At 41.0% G+C, this 16,946-nt stretch overlaps 1 protein-coding gene across 2 annotated transcripts in view; it reads right to left on the bottom strand.

The window, feature by feature from the left end:
- Positions 1–16,946, bottom strand: part of Syn1 (synapsin I) — a 50,803-nt gene that overhangs the window by 14,839 nt on the left and 19,018 nt on the right. The window lies entirely within an intron of this gene.

Raw genomic sequence — 16,946 nt, 5'->3', positions numbered from 1 at the left:
AATCTCAATATTGGCCTTAGAACTGCTGATCTGCAATATCAGTAATAGTTATTTAATATGCGTAAACAATTCCAACTTAATAAATAGTTTCTCTACTCAACACTTTAAAATATTTTACTATAATGATTTCTAATTCCTATTTGCCCAGGATTCTCTAGTTAATAAGTTATCCCACAGCTGTAAATTCCCCTATTCACAAATCTCAGCAGTTCACAAACTCCTTGACAAAAGCCCAATCAATTGGAAAAAGCTCTCAGGCATTCTCCTGATGTTTGTTCAGTAGGATTCCCCACCCAAACCTTTGTCATGTCCCCACCCTTAGGCTTTGTAGTATAAATCTGTCTTGAGTAAAAGGGTCCCCTACTACAACCCAGCCAGGGAAGAAGGGGTAGCCCTGGCCCTCCATCCATGGCCTGCAGAAGATTACTTACTTAGGGGTTATTTGGGGTATAGAAGAGGTTGAATGGAGAGAAGGTATGATCCTGAAATCCCCAAGCTTTGTCCTAATCTCCCCTCCCCTTTCCTCCTCTCTATACTCTTCTGACCAACTCTGGAGGAAACTGTGACAGCAATTTAGTGCAGGTAGAGTTCACAATCTGGAACAACCAGATATATCAGCCCATAACCTCTACACTCCTTCCCCATGCAGCTGTCTCCTCATCTAAACAGGTCTCTGGACCTGATCCTCACTTTTATGGCTCATCTTCCTACATAGAACCTGGGTCTTGGTGGTGCATGCCTGTAATCCCAGTGACTCAGGAAGCAGAAGCAGGAGGATCTAACTTTGAGCAGCATCAGCAACTTAGCAAGACCCTATCTAAAAAGGGGAGAGGATATAGCTCAGTTGTGCCCTTGGGTTCAATCCCTAGCACTGCAAAAAATGAAACAAATCAAAAAACTGAGTGAGAGACCCTCCAAACACTCCCTTCCTAGGTCTCCTTGCTCCTACAGTTGGGCCTAGGCTCTGCTAAGCCTTCCCAGTCCCTGCATCCCACCTCTAGTATCCAAAGGTCCTGACTCAAGGGAGGCTGTAGGAGTCAGAATTTCAGATTGGGGCAAACACTCAGTGGAACACCTAAGTTGGCCCTTGAAAAAGGTGATAAGTTATCCCACAGCTGTGAATTCCTCTATTCACAAATCTCAGCAGTTGATAAACTCATTGACAATGGACTATCAATTGGCAAACAGCTCTCAGGCACTGTCCTGATGCTTGTCCAGTGAGGATTCCTGACAGAAACCTTTGTCAGTGTCCCCACCCTTAGGTGAATGGGGAAAATATGTCTTCTTTGGTGAAGAAACCCCCCCCCAAATTCTCTCCCATCCAACTACGTGTTGCTCCTACCAATAAGAATGTGAGTCTTGGGTTGGGGGCATGCAGCTCAGTGGTAGAGTACTTGCTTAGGATGCTCAAGACCCTGGATTCAATCACCAGCAGTGGAAAAAAAAAATAGGTCTCCTCTAGGGTATCCTGAGTCACCAAGCATGGACCCCTCTGTCCTCTGTGGTCCTGCTGCAGAGCTTTCTACACTCCTAGGAGGTTACCTAGGCCCAAATTATGTACTGGATCAGGATGGGCAGATTTTAAATACCCACTTGCCTCAGGAGGGAACATCCATTGCAGTAACAATATTTGTGTCAATATCCGTGTCTCCTCAGGGGATTGGCCCCCAGTCTACTAAAAGGAGCAAACAGCAGCCTTTGCTGATTGATGTAACTCCAAGGGAAAGGCCTGGGTCCTGTTTTGGCGCTAGTGACCTTGTTGCTGATAGTGAGACTTCAATAGCTCCTGATTATTCACTAAACCTTAGTACCAACTCCCTGCACTCTTGAGTTGCTCTATGATTTCAGGGCTCATTCTTTGAGCCCTTAGCTATCCTAGCCCTGGGGAGGAAGGTGCAGTAGAAGGTGGCAGGGGAAGGATAGAACCCAGTGTGGTGATCATTCTGATAACCAGTTTACCCCACAGATGGGTCCTGTACCCAGACCCAGTCCAGCATGGACACGGCTGACTAGTACTTCAGTGTACATGGAGACCAGAACAGCATACAAGGCTACTTCCTGAAGAGAACTGGCATAAGCTCCTGGCAGGATCTGCAGTCTTGGGATAATCACACCCCCACCACCCTTCTAGAAAATCCATTAAAGTGAACAGCCCCCAAGCATTCAGTGTGTCTCTGTGTGGATCTTTTTGGAGACTATGATGGCCAAGAGGAAGCATGTGGAGGAGTCACAGTAATATGAGGTGTGCAGCATGAGATCTAGCTCAGGGTAACTTGGGGACTGGCCCTTCCCTTACCTGAGCCTCAGTCTTCCTGCTTAAAAATGGGAATCACAGCCCAGTGCAGTGGCGCATGCCTGTAATCCCAGTGGCTTGGGAGGCTGAGGCAGGAAGATCTCAAGTTCAAAGCCAGCTTCAGCAAAAGCAAGGCTCTAAGTAACTCAGTGAGACTCTGTCTCTAAATAAAATAAAAAATAGGGCTAGGGATGTGGCTTGGTGGTAAGTGCCCCTGAGTTCAATCTCTCTGGAACCAAAAAAAAAAAAAAAGGGTATCACCAATCCCCAAAAAACCAAAGGCCAAATGTTCTCTCTGATATGCAGATACTAATACCCAATAAGGGGGTGGAGGGAAGAATACAAGTTCATTGGATTAAACAAAGGGGAATGAACAGAAGGGAGGGAGGATGGGAATAGGAAAGACAGTAGAATGAATCAGACATAACTTTCCTATGTTCATATATGAATACACGACCAGTGTAACTCCACATCATGTACAACCACAAGAATGGGAAGTGATACTCCATGTATGTATAATATGTCAAAATACATTCTATTGTCATGCATATCTAAAAAGAACAAATAAAAATGGGCATCACATCTCTACCCAGAGTCCTTCAGAGGTTGAAGGATGATTATGAGGAGTATTTGCCCTTGAATATTTTTCAGGGTTCCATCCTGAGCACCACACATGTGCAAACAACAGACAAATAAACAATCTCTCATAACAATAACTTAATGTGCAATATTACTGACAGTGACTTAATTTCTAGACAGGAAGTGTAGTGTACTGATTGAGACCATGAACCCTGGGCTAGGGATGTAGCTCAGTTGGTAGAGTGCTTGCCTCACATGTACAAGGCCCTCGGTTCAATCCCCAGCACCACAAACAACAACAAAAAACCATGAACCCAGGAGGTAGGTCATCTGCACTTAAATCCTGTCCCTGCCATGTCCTAGTTCTATGTCCTTGGGGAAAACCATATTGCCATTCTATGCCTCAGTTACCACATTTGTAAAATAGGGATAAAGAGTGTGTCCAACTCATAGTGACAATGTGCTTATTAAATGAGATCATATAGCAGTTATAAGTAGTATTTATAGTAAGTATAAATTAATGTGTAACTTTAGTAGTGATAATTTTTTTTTTGTGGTGGTGGGAATTGAGCCTAAGGGCACTCTACTCTGAGCTATAGCCCCAGCCCCTTTTTTACACTTTTTTTTTCTTTTTTGGTACCGGGTATTGAACCCAGGAACACTTAAACACTGAGCCGTATCCCCAGACCTTTTTCATATTTTATTTAGAGACAGGGTCTCACTGAGTTGCTAAGTGCCTTGTTAAATTGCTGAGACTGGCTTTGAACTTGCAATCTTCCTACCTCAGCCTCCCAAATTGCTGGGATTACATGCATGTGCCACCACACCCAGCTCCTTTCTTACTTTTATTTTGAGACAAGATCTCACTACATTGCTGAGGCTGGCCTCAAACTTACAATCTCCTACCTTAATTTACCAAGTCACTGGGATTACAGATGTGGGCCCCAATGATAATTCTTATCAGTACTGCTTATTACAATATTACAAATAATATTTGATATTAGAAATAGTATATAGGGGCTGGGGATGTGGCTCAAGCGGTAGCGTCCTCCCCTGGCATGCGTGGGGCACTGGGTTCGATCCTCAGCACCACATAAAAATAAAATAAAGATGTTGTGTCCACCGAAAACTAAAAAATAAATATTAAAAAATTCACTCTCTCTCTCTCTCTCAAAAAAAAAAAAGAAATAGTATATAAAACTGAAAATAAGGTATATTAGTAGCAACAATTTAATGCACTCTAGAAATCTTGGTTTAACTTACAATCATGATAATCTTGAGATGTTACAAATATTTAATATGCTCATTTGAAATACTATTATTCTTATTACAATGTTTGCATAATGCTTTCCAGGGTGCATTTCCCTCCACCCACATGTCAACATTTTCAAAGACTTCTGAGAAAACCTATCTCCCACCCTATGATAATGTTCCCCGCTATGCAGTCCTCATTGTGGACAAATCCCTCCTTTTATAAATCTCTACTGTTGTCAAGACTACAGATAACAAATCTCTAAGCCCTTGGTAAATCCTTCCTTTGATTAGTCCCCTCTCCTCACTGAGACAAATTCCCTCTTCACAAATACCCCACTAAGAAATATCTTCTTATTCATAAATATTGCATTGCCATCTCCCCATTAATCTCCCCTACTGACAAATCTTCTCATTCACAGCTACCCAGCAGGAATCTATTGCCTGCTGATGACCCCAGCCACAAATACCTCTGTTCATAACTATCCACCCATCGGCATTGCACCAGTTGAAAAAATCTCTCTGCTCCTGAATATTTTTTTCATGAATATTTTTCTATGAAATAATTCCCACTGACAGGCTCTACTGGCAAATCTTCCCATTCACCCATTTTGACCCACGGCATGTCTCCCCATTGTCCAGTAAGAATGATAAACTCCCCCCTTCATACCTGCCCAGCAAAAGGCTCCACTGATGAGCCCTCTCATCAGTGTCAAGTCTTTCCATTTAGAAATTTTCACTATTGATATTTGTATCATTGATAAGCCTGTTTTAAAAAATCTATTCAGCCTATCACAGTGGTGCATGCCTATAATCCCAGCGATTTGGGAGACTGAGGCAGGAGGATTACAAGTTTGAGGCCAGATCAGGCTATTTATCAAGGACTTAAGAAACTCTGAGTGACCCTGACTCAAAAATTAAAGCATAAAATAAAAATAGCTGGTGATGTGGCTCAGTGGTAAAATGCCCCTGTGAACCATTCCTAGTGTCAAAATAATAATAAATATAAAATAAAAAAAATAAAAAAATAAAATAAAACTTTTTCTATTCAGAAAAACCTACCTATGCATATATTCTTTATCAATTGCCCCTTCATCCTTAAATAATTCCATTTGGAAAATATTCCTGCTAGAAGAGCTCCCAACAAACTACCCCATATGGTGAGCCATCTCTGGCCACTACCCAGTGACAGATGGAGAGGTCAATTTATATAAGACCTGCCTTTCCTTTTTATTAATTGTGAATGACACCAATATCTCACTATTCAGCTCTGAATACCTTCTATGCCAGTAGAGGTGGTAAAAATCAGAGAACCAACCTTGATTACACGTAGAACCTTCCTTCTGGATGTGGGGGTGAAGCCTTAGCATTTTGTTTTTGTTTTTGTTTTGGTACGGAGGGTTAACCTCAGGAGAGTTTTACCACTTTCCGTTTCCAGCCCATTTTTTCAAATATTTTTTTAGGTGAAGATGGACATAATACTTTTATTTCACTTATGCATTTTTATGTGGTGCTGAGGATCGAACCTAGGGCCTCACACATGCGAGGCAAGCGCTCTACCACTGAGCCATAACCCCAGCCCCTCCAGCCCATTTTTTTTTAAAAAAATATTTTTTAGATGTTAATGAACCTTTATTTTATCCATTTATCTCTGTGTGGTGCTGAGAATCAAACCCCGTGCCTCACACATGCTAGGCAAGTGCTCTACCACTGAGCCACAACCCCAGCTCAAATCCAGCCCATTTTTTTTATTTTTAATTTTGAGACAAGGTCTCACTAAGTTGCTGAGGTTGGCCTTGAACTTGCAGCCCTCCTGCCTCAGCCTCTTTAGTCACTGGGATTATAGGCATGTGCCAATGTACCTGACTAAGCCTGAGGTTTTTTTTTTTTTTTAAAGGAAGATTGATTGAAAGTTGGTTTAAGAAGCTGTTAGAGCCCAGATATATTCCCAATTACCAATTCCCTGTTCCAGTAGAAGGCTAGAGCTACTATCCCCTGAGAGGGTAAAAGGGGGCTGGTTCATGTGGGCAGGAATGCCTTAGCTCTACCTCCCAGTGTTGACTATTTATCGACCACTGAGCTTGGACCTCCTGCTAAGGCTTTGTGGAGAGCTACACCTCTGACCTAAGGAGGTGAGTCCCCAGACTCAGTGTGCTTTCTCCCCAACACACCCTGGGGGCCTCCCCCTAACCCTAGGAGAGCAATATTGTTAGATAGATGCTCCCAAAATACTCTCATGATTGGGGGTGACATGGACCAAGGACATGTCTTGCTTCAATCCCCCATCCTCATGTCCTGCATGCCCCTGCTATGAATCTCTGCTTTGTTTCTGACTCTAAGACCACTCTTGGGCAGTGTAAAGTGCAATTCTTGTGAAGTGCAGGTTTTCATCCCTTGAAGAGCCTGGAGGGGATAGAGGTCATGCCTCACTGACACCACACAGCATTATGAGTTCAAAATCACCAGGGCTGGGGGATAGCTCAGTGGTAGAGTGCTTGCCTAGCACGCCTGAGGCCCTGGGTTCCATTCCTAGCACAAAAACCCAAACCAAACAAAACCAAAAGCTACTGATAGGACTCAGACTCTAACCCTTAAAACCATAAATGCTTCTCAGTCCCAGTTTCCTCCCCTGTTGTTTCCCCCTCACAGTCTCTAATCAAGATCTGAATCTCTTATTGATAGAAGCACCCCCAAATAAAGAGCAGTATTGTTTTATATGTGTTTGTGCATGTGTGTGTGTGTGTGTGTGTGTGAGAGAGAGAGAGAGAGAGAGAGAGAGAGAGAGAGAGAGAGAATACCTACCAAGAACAACTGCAGTAACACCCATGAAGAGAGGTTCCCTTTAGGAATTTCTCACTGCCAGTCACTCAACCTATCCCCACCCTGTATGGACTCCCTCTGAACCAGTCCAGAAAAAAAGAATTTCCATCTCTGGAGGATTCTTGTCACCAGGTGCCCCAGTGAAGATTACTGTACCTCCAATTTCAGTGGACCGCAGCTAATTCCGTTCCCAACCAACAATGTCCTGAATCTTTGAGATTGGCCCCTTGGGGATCACAGTGTGTCCTAGTCAAGGGACATCTGGTCACATCTTAACTGACCCTCAGGGTATGACCTCTGTCTCCTGCAGACTCTTCAGGGGATGAACACTTGACCTTTACAAGATGCAAGAATGTGTCCTTGGAAGGGTCTCAAGGAGAAGCATAAAGAGGGCTTCCTGAATAGCCACAGGAAAGGATGCAACTGGGCCTCAGTGGGTCCCTCAATGTTCCTGCAGTCCTGGCTGCTCTAGCTCATCCCCGTTCTTTCTACTGCCTGCTTCCAGTTGCTGTTCCCTGCTTCCTCTTCGCTTTCCTGGCTCCCTGCACCCTGCTTCTCCTGCATGGCCCCTACCCTGCTCCTGCTCCAGTTCTCTATTCCCCATTCCTTGTTCCATCTCAGTTTGTGATTCCTCTTTATTATTCCCTGTGTGGTTTCACTGTTCCCTGGCCCCTCTGCTTGGCCTTAGTGCCTGATGCCTTTATGACGACAGCATGTGAAGCAGTGCCATGCCTAAATTGCTTCCAGGGGCTTGGCCATTCCCAGAATCCCAGTCTTGCACAGCGCCCAGAGTGGCATGTGCTTCTCTGAGCACTGGCAAAAAGAACATGAGGGACTGGGGCTGTAGCTCAGGGGTTGAGCGCTTGCCTCACATGTGTGAAGCACTGAGTTCAATCTTCGGGGCCACATTAAAAAAAAAAAAAGAAATAAAATAAATATACTGTGTCCATCTACAACTAAAACAATATTTTAAAAAAGAGGGCTGGGGTTGTGGCTCAGTGGTAGAGCACTCGCCTAGCACGTGTGAGGCCCTAGGTTCGATCCTCAGCACCACATGAAAATAAATACACAAAATAAAGGTATTATGTACAACTAAAAAATAAACATAGAAAAAAGAACATGAGGGCTGGGGATGTGGCTCAAGCGGTAGCGCGCTCGCCTGGCATGCGTGCGGCCCGGGTTCGATCCTCAGCACCACATACCAACAAAGATGTTGTGTCCGCCAAGAATTAAAAAAAAATATTAAAAATTCTCTCTCCTCCCTCCCTCTCTCTCTCCCCTCTCACTCTCTCTTTAAAAAAAAAAAAAAAAAAAAAAAAAAAAAAGAAAAAAGAACATGAAACCATGAACTTGGCTGCCTTCCTTCGTGACCTTCCTCAGACTTAAATCTCTCTGAGACCATAAACCACTCCCAACTGCCGCACCACTGGAAGTCTCCTGAAGACCATCAGCTTCTATCTGTGCTGCAATTATGTTCAAGTACTATTTCTTGATCTGGGTACAGGTGACAGAGTTTTTCATGATGAAAATTTAACAAGCTGTACACTTAGGATGTGTTTCCTTTTCTGAATTTGTCATATCTCAATAAAACTAGCCACTCAAAAGAAATTTCCAGGGCTGGGGTGTGGCTCAGTGATGGAGTGCTTGCCTAGTATGTACAAGGCCCTGAGTTCCATCTCCAGTATTGCAAAAGTAATTAATTAATTAATTAGTTAATTTTTTTCCCAACTTATGAAAGACTATTTTAAAAATTGCCAGGCGTGGTGCCCTTGCTTTAATACCAGCTACTTGTGAGGCTGAGGCAGAAGGATTGCAAGCGCAAGGCAAACCTCAGCAAACCCTCAAAATTAAATTTTTGAAAAAGGGCTGGGGGTACAGCTCAGTGGTAGAACACTCTTGAGTTCCATCCCCAATATGGTGCGTGTGCATGCGCATGCACACACATATACACACACAGAGAGAAAAGAAAAAAGTAACATCCCACCCTATTGACAGATCTCCCATGCACCTCTTTCTAGCTCTTCACTCACTCCTTCCCTGTCTCCTTCACACAATTTTCACATCCTTGACCCTGTTGATTCTCACCTTTGGTCAATGGATGCTTTCCTTTCTTTATTTCTTTTCTTTTCTTTCTTTTGTTTTTGTTTTTTTGTACCAGGGATTGAACCCAGGGGTGCTTAACTGCTAAGGTACATCCACAGTCCTTTTTATTGTTTTATTTTGGGACAGGGTCCCACCAGGTTGTTAAGGCTGGCTTTGAACTTGACATCCTGCTACCTCAGTCTCCTGAGTCATGAGAAATACAGGCATGTGTCACTGCAACTGGCTGCATCTTTTCTTTCTTTCCTCCACAGGGAGCAGGACTCCTGGGTCCAGAGAAGGGACTGGAACCAGAGAGGCCTTGGAATTGGATACCATCTGCTATATTGTGAGCCCTCCATAAATATTGCCTGCACCATAAATCACCTGATTTGAGATGGCAAGGGAAGGGGATTCCCTATTCCCAGAGAAGCCCCCACCCCTGGTCTGCATGACAAGGTTGATGTGAGCAGATCACTATGCTAAGGGAGTTGTGGTGAAGAGAAGTTAACCTGTGTTTAATAGGATTGTTCCACATCTCCCCTGTTCATTGGTGACTATTTAGACACAACAGAGCTGAGCACCCCCCAGAGGATTCCTAGTAGCCTGCAACCTGGATAGAAATAGATGGACTATCAGAGTCCCAATATGTGACTCTCATCATAAGATGGAGACTGGGTGACCTTCCCAACAAAGCTTCAAAGTACAGGATGGAGGAAGACTGCTTCTACAAATTCAAACCCAGATTTCGTCCCTCCATGACTCATTGTAGGGCAGGAGATGAAAGGGGAGAGGTGGTGGCAAGCTGGCTTGCAGGGAGTATAACATCCTTGCCATTTCCTACCATTAACTCTGTCCTTTTTTCCCAGACTCAGAAGTCCTGCTCTCTCTGTCCCTGACAAAAATAGCCTGTTCATAAGTATAGAACAGCCAAGAGGTATAACTGCCCTATCAGATTCAAGACTTAATGAGAAAATGTTATCAGGATGCTGTCGCATTAGTATAGGTATGGGAAAAGTGACCAGTGGAACAGAAAAGAAAGTACAGAGCCTTCCATACACATATTTGAATTTTTTTTTAATATAACAGAGGTGGCATACATGCTCAGTAAAGAAAAAAGGATTACCTATAAGGAAAAATATGAAGAGGATTCGTATTTAGCTGCTCTGGTTTAGATATGATTTGAGTGTATCCCCAAAGTTTCAAGCTTCCAAGTTTGGTCACAGTGTGGCAATATTACAGTGTGGAATCTTTAAGACGTGGGGCATTGTGAAAGGTGGTTAGGTGACAGGGGATGCAGCACTTAGAAGGGATTAAAGTTGTTCTAATGGGACTCCAGCTAGCTCTCTCAAGAGTGAGTTATAAAAAGAGTGCTCCTGGCTAGGGAAATAGTTCAGTTGGTAGAGTGTTTGCCTCACATGCACAAGGCCCTGGGTTCAATCCTCAGCAACACACACACACACACACACACACACACACACGTGATCCTCATCCCCAAATCCCTCTGGCTTCCTGACTTTCGTGTGATCTCTCCCTCATGCAAGCATTGTTACCATGATGACATCTACCATGTTGTGATATAGCCAGAAGATCCTCACCAGAGCGGGTGCCATGCTCTTGAATCTCCAGAACATCAAGATAAATAAACCTCTTTTCTTTATAAAATACCCAGTCTCAGTTATTTTGGTATACCACACAAAACAGAATAAGTCACATCCTTACACCGTATGTGAAAATCAATTTCATATGAATGAAGAATTTAAATGTCACATATAAATCTTTACTAAAACATTCCTCTTTTCCCTAATAACTTGAGTTGACACTTTAATCATATAGTAAATTTCCAAATGTTACATAGAGCTATATCTGGACATCAAAATTTTGTCCCTTAAATCTGTCAGTCTGTTTATGTGTTAGCATCATACTGATTAAATTATAAAGGCTTCATGATGTGCTTGGTGACAGAACTGTTAAGACTCCCTGTAGGTTGGTAGGGTTAGTTTCCTCACATTGCTCATCTTTCTCAGGGTTTTTCTGATTATTCTGACACGGTGGCTTTTCTATATGAATCTTACTATTAATCTGTCTAACTCCAGATAAAAGTAATATGTGTATATTGGGGAATCATATTATATTTTTAAATTAAATAAAGATCTGAGGAGGTGAATTGACATCTTTATGATGTCAATTCTTTCTAGCCAGGAATACAGAATGTCTTTCCATTTCCTTTTCTTTTTGCGGGGACAGGTACTGGGGATTGAATATAGGGTTGCTTAGCCACTGAACTATGCCCCAGCCCTTTTTTATTTTTAATTTTGAGACACAGTCTCACTACATTGCTTAAGGCCTCGCTAGATTGCTGAGGCTGGCTTTGAACTTTCAATCCTTCTGGCTCAGCCTCCAAAGTGGCTGGGATTATAGGCATGTACCACGATACCCACTCCATTTTATTAAATCTACCTTTACATCTTTCAGGAGTGTTTAAAACTTTTCCTCATATAATTTTGCACATTCCTTGGGAATTTATACTGAAATATTGGGGGTAGATACTGCGGACTGAATGCAGGGGCACTTAACCACTGAGCTACATCCCCAACCTTTTTTATTTTTTATTTTAACACAAGGTTTCCTTAAGTTGCTTAGGGCCTCACTAAGTTCCTGAGACTGGCCTTGAACTTGCTGGGATTACAAGCTTGAGCCACCATACCTGGCATACTAAAATATTTTATGCTGGGATCAATCCCAGGAGCATTCTGTCACTGAGCTACATCCCAAGCCCTTTTTATTTTATTTTTAGAACGGGTCTTGCTAGCTGGGCACAGTGAAGTATGCCCATAATCCCAGTGGCTCAGGAGGCTGAGACAGGAGGATGGCAAGTTCAAAGCCAGCCTCAGCAAAAGCAAGGTGCTAAGCAACTCAGTGAGACCTGTCTCTAAGTAAAATACAAAATAGGGCTGGGGATGTGGCTCAGTGGTTGAGTGCCCCTGAGTTCAATCCCTGGTACCAAAAAAAGAAAAAAGAAAAAAAAGAGAAAAAAGAAAGAAAGAAAGAAAGAAAGAAAGAAAGAAAGAAAGAAAGAAAGAAAGAAAGAAAGAAAAAAGAAAAGAAAAGGTCTTGCTAAATTGCCCGGGTTGGCCTCAAACTTCTGATCCTCCCACTCCAACCTTCCAAGTTGCTAGGATTATAGCACTATGCCCAGCTTTTGTTGTTATTGTAAAAATGTTTTCTCTTCCATTATATCTTCTATCTGGCTATTTGTGTATTTGAAAACTACTGATTTGTCTATGTTGATTTTTATAATTTTTTGATTGTTTGAATTAGCTTTTTATTGGTTCTCTGGGGGATTTCTAGGTATACTATCATATCATCTATAAGTGCAGACATTTTATGTCCTCTTTATCAATTCTTACGCCTATAATTACTTTTCCTAGTTTAACTGCATTGGCTCAATACCTCCAGGACAATATTAAAAAGGAAATGCCTTCAGTCTTATCTAAAGTCTTATTTTCGAGTTGAGATAAACAAATTTATCATGTTAATGTGGTATCAATTGATTTCTAGTTTTGAATACTTATATCAGAATGAATGTTGAATTTTAGCCAAGTGTGACAGTACGTGACTATAATCCCAGCTACTCAGGAGGCGGAGGCAGAAAGATTGCAAATGCAAGGCCAACCTGAGCAGCTCAGTGAGATCTTGTCTTAAAATAAAATTTAAATAGGGGCTGGGGATGAAGTTCAGTGATAAGATTGCTTGCCTAGGATGTACAAGGTCCTATGTTCAATCCTTACTACTGGGGGGGGGTGGATACTGAATTTTGTCACTTTTCAAATATCTATAGAAATAACCATATGATTTTCCTCTTAGATCTATAAATATGTTGTATATATTCATGCATTATCTAGAATGAACCATTTCTGTATTTTCATAAGGAAATTCTCTTGGTCATGCTATATTATTTTCTCCATCTTCAAAATAACTATATTATTTTCTTAATGTGGTTTTGAATTTGTTTGCTAATATTTTATTTAGGATTTTTGCATTAATATTCATGGGTGAAATGGTCCATGTTTTTCTGTTACAATTGCTCCAGAAAATAACATGTAAGTTTCTCTTCATTTTCTATTCTTTGGAACAATTTATATGGCATTGAAATAAAGGGGTCTTTAACTAGTGAATATATTGATCATGATGGAGGGTAGGGTTTGGTAGAATTCCCTTGTGAAACTATTTGGGCCTGATGGGTTTTTTATGGGGCAGTTCCTTAATAACTTACTCTATTTCCATTTTTTTCAGTGCTGAGGATTGAACTACAGCACCATACATGCTAGGCAAATGTTCTACTACTGAACTAAATCTCGAGTTCTCCATACCTTTGCAAGAAGCTTAATAAACAACAGTCCTGTAATTCTGGTGAAAACCAGCAGCCTAATGTTAAATAAAAATGTTAGGTGGCAATTGTTTTGGACTAAGCTCTTGCACTAGGCTCCAATAGACTAGGTTGAAAAATCAAAATGGCGTCACTCATACTAAAGCTTCCCATCATCCAACCAACACTAAGATGCTAACTGATTTTCCAAGAAATCAGGAGAGAAAACCAAATTTCACACAGACAGGTCTCAGTTGGCATGATGATGAAGTTCCCTTTGTATTTTGTACAGGGGATTTAACCCACGTGTGCTTTACTACTCAGCTACAGCCCCAGCCCTTTAAAAAATTTTTTTTGTAGTTGAAATGGAAAGCACGCCTTTATTTTATTTGTTTATTTTTTTTAATGTGGTACTAAGGATTGAACCCAGTGCCTCATGTGCTAGGCAAGCACTCTGTCACTTACCCCAGTCCCACCAAGCCCTTTTTATTTTTATGTGTATGCCATCACACCCAGCCCCCCTGTTTTAACCTCTACAAAAAAGATAACCTGAAGTAACCTGATATTAACCAATTAGTTATTTTTCTATTGTTCTGTGTCCCTTTTAAAATAAAGTAATTTTGGAATGACCTATCCAAATTTTTTCTTTGTTTCTGCTTTCTTTAGCCTTTCATGATCTATAAGACTAATCTTCTCTGCACAGCTCATCAGAACACTTACTCTACAATATAGGAAGAAGCTGACTGCTTCTAGAATTACAAATAAAGCCAATTACAGATCTTTAGACTAAATTGCTGCAATTTTGTCTTTTGATACTAGAAACCACTGGATGAGATAGAACAGGATTGGATTTCCTCCAAAGCCTCATTCCAAGAGAAGTGTCTGACCTTGAAGCTCTGCACAAGGAGAGAGTGAAGGCTAATGCAAAGTTGTAAATAGCCTGAACGAGAATTAAAGGCATGCCTCAACATGCACACCGAGCTCATTAACAAAGGCTGGTGTTCCAGATATTTAAAGAAATGTCTCACCAATCATTAGCTAACCACTAAGCTAATGGAGCGGAGCCTTCAATGGCCACACAAAGAATACAGACTTTAAAGAATTAATTCAGGAAAGTCACGCAAAAAAGGAAGCAAAAACAAACCCTGGGGAGGAAAGAGAATCTTTGCCTTATTATTATTATTATTATTATTATTATTATATTTTTAGTTGTAGGTGCACACAATACCTTTATTTTATGTTTATACAGTGCTGAGGACTGAAGCCAGTGCCTCATGCATGCTAGGCAAGTGCTCTACCACTGAGCCACAACCCTAGCCCCCACATTATATTATTAAAAGGTCTAGTTTTAAACAAAAACTTTTTTTTGATCCAGGGATTGAACCTGCAGGTGCTTACCACTAAGCCACACCCCCAGCCCTTTTTATATTTTATTGAGAGACAGGGTCTCACTGAGTTGCTTAGGGCCTAAGCCAAGTTGCTGATGCTGGCTTAGAACTTGCAATCCCCCTGCCTCAGCCTCCCAAGTCAGTGGGATTACAGGCATCAACATCACGCCCAGCTAAACAAAAAATTTTGAGACACGCAAAGAAACAAAGTATGGCCCAAACAGAAGGGAAAATTTAATCGATAGTTACTACCACTGAAGAAGCTCAGATGTTGGACTTAATAAATGGACTATAAATCAGTGATTTTAAATATTTTCAAAGAAATAAAAGAAAGTGTGTCCAATGAACTAAAGGAATGTATGACTGTTGTCCTAATAAATAAAACAATATCAATAAATAGATGCAAGTTATGTGAAAAAATCACTAGAGGAATTCAACAGTGGATTTGAGGTGTCTGAGAAAAGAATCAATGAACCTGAAGAAAGGTCAGTTGAGATTATCCAATCTGAGGAACAGGAAAAAAATAAACAAAATGAACAGAGCCTTAGGAGCCTGTGGAATACCATAAAGCATATCACCAAGCACATAATGGGAGTCCCAAAAGGAGAGGTGGGAGAGAAAGAAAGGCACAAGAAAGAATATTTGAAGGAATAGTGGCTTGAAACCTCCAAACTTGATGAAAAACAATGATCCATGCATTCAAGAAGCTCTCTGAACTCCAAGTAGGACAAATTCAAAGAAACATCACCAAGACATGTCATGAACAAACTAATGAAAGACAAAGACAAAAAGAGAATCTTCAAAATAGTAAGAAAGTAGTTACTCATTGTGCCCTCATCATTATTAGCAATCTCATCAGAAACTTTGAGCTGGGTCCTGTAATCCTTGCTACTCGGGAGGCTGATGCAGGAGTACTACAAGTTCAAGGCCAGTCTCAGGTGCTTGGTGAGACCTTGTCTAAAATTAAAAGAAAAAGGACTGTGGTAAAGTACCTCTGGGTTCATTGCCAAGTATTGCAAAACAAACAAACAAAAAAAAGGGTTGGGGATATAGCTTAGTGGTACTGCCCCAGCATGTATGAGATCCTGGGTTCAAGATAGGGTCTTGCTAATTTGCAGAGGCTGGCCTTAAACTTGCAATCCTTCTGCCTCAGCCTCTCAAGTAGCTGGAATTTTCAGGTGTGTGCCAACATACCTAAACTTTTTCCTGATTTAAAAGACAACTACATAAGTTGCAATTACATCATGTGTTCATGAGCACACAATGTGTAAAAATGTCATTTGTATGATGGTAGTAATAGAGACATGAGAATAAAGCTATGTAAGAGCAACATGTTTTTTGTTATTGAAATTAATTTGGTATTAATTCTAACTACAGTGGTATAAATTTGAATGTCAATTATAATCTCCAGGGAAACCACTACAAATAATTTACTATTTATTTACTTGCTGTGCTGGGACAAAACTCAGGACCTTGCACATTCGAGGCATAAAAATAACTAAGAAGAAAAACAGAAAAGTGTTGGGTGTGGTGGTACACTCCTGTAATCCCAGCAGCTCAGGAGGCTGAGACAGTAGTATGGCAAGTTGAGGCCAGCCTCATCAATTTAGCAAGACCTTAAGCAATTTAGTGAAACCCTGTCTCAAAATTTAAAAAACCAATAATAAAATAAAAAGGGGCTGGAGATGTAGCCCAGAGGTAAAGTGCTCCTTGGTTAAATCTCTACTAGCAAAATAATAATAATGACAATAATAATAAGAAAGAAATGACAAAATAATTAAAATTATACTAGAAAAAACTTATTTTACACAAAAGAAGGCATTAATGAAGGAATAAAGAAATGCAAAATACATAGGAAACAAAAGAGAAATATCAAAATGGAAAACATGATCATCAAACATAAAGCTGAAGGGTGTAGGTCAGTGGTATATTGCTTGCTTACCTAGCATGTGCAAGCCCTTGTGTTCAATCCCCAGTACCACAAAAGAAAAAAAATATTTGCAAACATACATTCTACCATATCAGCAATTACATTAAATGTAAATAAATTAAGCATTCCAATTTAAAAAGCAGAGACATGCAGAATGGATGAAAGACATGACCCAACTATATGCTATCAATAGGAGACTCTTTTTTTTTTAAATTTATTTTTCAGTTTTCGGTGGAC

The sequence above is a fragment of the Urocitellus parryii genome, chromosome X (assembly GCF_045843805.1).
Source record: "Urocitellus parryii isolate mUroPar1 chromosome X, mUroPar1.hap1, whole genome shotgun sequence".
NCBI lineage: Eukaryota > Metazoa > Chordata > Mammalia > Rodentia > Sciuridae > Urocitellus > Urocitellus parryii.
The sequence above is the reverse complement of the archived record's forward strand: the minus strand, read 5'-3'. Positions and strand labels throughout refer to the sequence as shown.